A 4,728-nucleotide genomic window follows, 5' to 3' on the forward strand; every position below is an offset into this window, starting at 1 on the left:
TTTTGTATTTTTAGTAGAGACGAGATTTCACTATGTTGGCCAGGCTGGTCTTGAACTCGTGACCTCAGGTGACCACCCACCTCGGCCTCTCAAAGTGTTAGTTTAACACAACTTCTAACTACACTTCATCCCCTGTAAACTATAGGTGAACAATTTAGCAATTGCATCATCACAACAAATAAATGGGGTTCTCATTGCCATCTAGTGGACGAATGATCCAATGTCCAAATCTAAATCTAGTCCATTTCCTAGGCCTACTTCTGTCACTGCCTTTAGGTTATGTCCCCTGTGGGTAAAAACTGAGGCAGAAATTCTTACTTCAGTGATTTTAAAAGAAATCTGGGAATAAGAAAAGTAGAAGACAGCAGGGGAAAATTAGGCAAAGGTATGACTTCAGAAGTTTAGCCTCTAGGCCAGGCACGGTGGCTCACATCTGTAATGCCAGCACTTTAGGAGGCTGACACTGGTGGATCACTTGAGGTCAGGAGTTCAAGACCACCCTGGGTAACATGCTGAAACCCTATCTCTAGTACAAATACAAAAATTAGCAGGTATGGTGGTGCATGCCTGTAATCCCAGCTACTTGGGAGGCTGAGGCAGGGTAATTACTTGAACCCGGGAGGCAGAGGTTGCATTGAGCTGAGGTCACATCACTACACGCCAACCTGGGCAACAGAGTGGTGAGACTCAGCGAAAAAAAAAAAAAAAGCTAGTTTAGCTTCCACCTGATCCCATGGCAAGCCCTTAACTGTTAATTGTACCACAGAAGTTGTCCCACCCAGAGGCAAGGAAGCTGCTACATCCCTTTATCAGCGAATCTTTGGCCCTGGCTCCCCAGGAGGAGAACGTAACCTCTCAGCCATCATCTCCAGGACCACTTCCAGGGGAGGAGGCTCCTCTCAGCCAACAACACTCCTCTGTGAAAGAACAATGGCCTGAGCCATTAGCAGCCAAGGCCCCTAGTAGCTGGAGGATGAATGCACAGCCTGGTGAGGGGTATGGGTAGGGCGCCCAGCAGCATCTGCTCTACCTTCTTGAGAAGATAACATTCAATTTAAAAACTGAGCAATGTGGCCAGGTGCGGTGGCCCACACCTGTAATCCCAGCACTTTGGGAGGCTGAGACTTGAGGTCAGGAGTTGGAGACCAGCCTGGACAACAGGGTGAAACCCTGTCTCTACTGAAAATACAAAAATTAGCCAAGTGTGGTGGTGCGCACCTGTAATCCCAGCTACTCCAGAGGCTGAGGCACAAGGATTGCTTGAACATGGGAGGCAGAAGTTGCTGTGAGCTGAGATCGCACCACTGCACTCCGGCCTGGGTGACAAGTGAGATTCCGCCTCAAAAAAAAGAAAAGAAGAAAAAAACTGAATGATGCCAGGCATGGTGGCTTATACCTGTAATCCCAGCACTTTCGGAGGTTGAGGTGGGAGGATCACTTGAGCCTGGGAGGTTGAGGCTGCAATGCCAGCCTGGGTGACAGAGTGAGACCCTGTCTCAAATAAATGGATGTACACACATACGTCAATAACTGAATGCTAAGAAAGAGGCAGCCATGTGACAATCTTAGGAAGAGGCTTCCAGGTTGTTCTAAGATGGGTACAAACAACATATTTGAAGTACAGGAAGAAGGTCAACATCAGTGGAATGTAGTGAAACAAAGGAAATGGAGAAACTGGGCTTGTGAATCTTTTTTTTTTTTTGCAGGGGGATGGGGAGGTGCCAGGTGAGAGACAGGGAACTTTTTTTTTTTTTTTTTTTTTTTGAGCCAGGAGTCTCACTATATTGTCCGGGCTGGTCTCCAATTCCTGGGTTCAAGCAGTCTTCCTGCCTCAGCCTCCTGAGTAGCCGGGACAAGTGCATGCCCAGCTGTGGGTTTGTGAATCCAAGAGGGCAGCGTGAGATAATTGCAGTAGCTGGCTTTTATTCTGACTGCTGCTTCCTTAGGGCACTTTATATCTCCAAATCAGATTGATAAAGTTATTCATTTTCTAAATAAATAAGTGATTCATGTTGGGAATTGCTTTTTTCATATGAGAAATGAGAGTCATAGTATTAATTTGATTTGTACTAAGACACAAGAAGTTTGAGTTAGTGAGTTACATGATTAGACATGTCATTCCTACTTTGATTAAAAATGCACACATCAGTTCATAGCTTGTTCTAAATGTATCAGGTCTTAAATACTGCCACTCTTTTGAATCTTTAGAAGATAACAAAGCAAGTCCAATCTTGACCTTCGGTGCATTGTCTATTCCCTCCTAATTGGGCTGTATTTAAGTGTGCCACTTCTGAAGGGGAAAACAGATTAGTCATACTAAATGCTTCCTTCAAAAACCACCATAAAAGAAAGCTCCCTACATCGTACTACTTCTGCCACCACACCTTGATTTCTTTTATTTCTTTTATTTTGTTTTTTTGAGACAGAGTTTTGCTCTTGTTGCCCGGGCTAGAGTTCAATGGTGCAACCTCGGCTCACTGCAATCTTCGCCTCCTGGGTTCAAGTGATTCTCCTGCCTCAGCCTCCAGACTAGCTAAGATTATAGACACTCACCACCACGCCCAGCTAATTTTTTGTATTTTTAGTTGAGACAGTTTCACCATGTTGGCCAGGCTGGTCTTGAACTCTTGACCTTAGGTGATCCACTTGCCTCGGCCTCCCAAAATTCTGGGATTATAGCTGTGAGCCACCGTGCCTGGCCGATTTCTTTTCCTCTCCGTATCACCATCTGTCTTTCTAGAAAAATGTTTTATTCCCTTTATTTATTTATTTATTTATTTATTTTTAAAGATGCGGTTTCACCATGTTGGTCAGGCTCGTCTTGAACTCCTGACCTCAGGTGATCTGCCCACCTCAGCCTCCCAGAGTGCTGGGATTACAGGCGTGAGCCACCGCACCCGGCTTATTCCCTTTTATTGAAGGTTAAAATAACTTTCTTCAATACTGCCTTCCTGACCTCTTTTATAAAGATAACTCTCAAGTGCAATTCAGCTCTTCTGCTATGGGTCCAACCTGTGTCCATGTGCCCAAGTCTCCATTGTGTACTTCATTCGCTCCCATCTAAAATGTCAGGAGCAGCCCTTATTCTCCATTCACGTGGCTTTGATGTGGATCAGGCACTTCTTACCTGGATGTGTTTCCAAACAAGTGTCCTTCTCTCTTTGTCTCCAGTTCATCCTTTGAACTACTACCAGATTAATTTTTGTCAAATCCTGTTCTGATCAGGAACATCCTCTCTAATCCACAGTAACCTATGTCAATCACTTATGGGGGGGTTAAATATTTTTTTTACAGGATGGATCACTTAGATTTCTTATCTAACAGTATCTTTTATTATTCTCCAACAGAAAACTTCTGGCCCAGGATGTTTTCACCTTCCCATAAATACAGTGTTTTGTTTTGTTATTTCTTTTCTTCCTCATTGCCTCTATTTGTGCTTTTTCCTTATGTAGAAAGTCCACTGCAATTTTCATTTCCTCAAATCCTTTTCTTTTTAACAGAGTTGGGTTTTCACTATGTTGCCCAGGTTGGCCTTGAACACCTGGACTCAAGCAATCCTCCCACTTCGGCCTTCTGAGTAGCTGGAACTAAAGGTATATGCACCATGCCCAGCTCTCATCTCCTAAAATCCTGTGCCCTCGGCCGGGCGTGGTGGCTCACGCCTGTAATCCCAGTACTTTGGGGAGCCGAGGGGGGCGGATCACGAGGTCAGGAGTTCGAGACCAGCCTGACCAACATGGTGAAACCCCCGTCTCTGCTAAAAATACAAAAATTAGCTGGGCGTGGTGGCGCGCCTGTAATCCCTCCAGCTACTCAGGAGGCTGAGGCAGGAGAATCACTTGCACTCGGGCGGCGGAAGTCACAGTGAGCCGAGATCTCGCCAGCGCACTCCAGCCTGGGCCGCCGTGGAGCGGCCTCCCGCGGTGTCCTCTGCAAATGGGCTCCGTGGCCTAGCGCCCCGTCCCCGCCACCCGTGATCGTGCGCGAGGCCAGAAGGGGTCGCCTTCCAGGTCCCACCAGCCCGCAAGCCAGAGCATGGCGGCCATCTCCTCCGGCGGCTGGCTTGGGGCCACCCACGACTACTGCTGGCGCCACCTGGGTTCCACTTCCAGCAACAGCCCCTGCGGGTACCGAGTGCCCCGCGGAAGCCATTCCCCACCCCCTGGCTATCCCCAAGGCTGACCCGGGTCACTGCTGGGCCAGCTTCTTTTTCGGGAAGTCCACCCTCGGGTTCCTGGCCACAGTGCTGGAGTCCGCGGGGCACCGGGAACCAACACCCCCTTCCCCCGCCCACCAAGCCCACCGCAGCGTGACCACCTATGGCCTGGCTCAAGACGCCCCGAGGAAGCAGCCAGGTGGTCAGTCCAGCACAGCCAGCACTGGGCCCCCGTCCTGACCTGAGCGGTGACCACCAGCCCAAGGCCTGCGGAGGCGCTAGGCCACCACAGCCCCTCCCGCCTCGCTCCCCACCCGCTACCCCTCACCCTGGAGACTAGGCGGGTGCAGCCAGTAGACCGCCACATCCACACTGCAGACACGAAAAGGAGTCAGAGCCCCGCTGTCCACGGTCCAGCCAGGCCACAGCACTGAGGAGCTTTCCCGACACCTGGAACTGTGCACCTGGCACCAAGCGGGAAATAAACTCCAAGCAGCTACCAAAAAAAAAAATTGGAACCCACTCTGACCCGTTGGCTCACAAAGGCTTCTCGCTCCTCTGACAGGTAGCAC

The 4,728-nt window shown here is 49.1% G+C and overlaps 1 pseudogene; it reads left to right on the plus strand.

The window, feature by feature from the left end:
• Positions 1 to 3,890: 3,890 nt before the first annotated feature.
• On the plus strand, positions 3,891 to 4,510 carry LOC116559743 (annotated as a pseudogene).
• The last annotated feature ends 218 nt before the right edge of the window (positions 4,511 to 4,728 follow it).

This window comes from Sapajus apella, unplaced genomic scaffold (genome assembly GCF_009761245.1).
Source record: "Sapajus apella isolate SASKATOON/1434 unplaced genomic scaffold, GSC_monkey_1.0 scaffold1, whole genome shotgun sequence".
NCBI classification, from domain to species: Eukaryota; Metazoa; Chordata; class Mammalia; order Primates; family Cebidae; genus Sapajus; species Sapajus apella.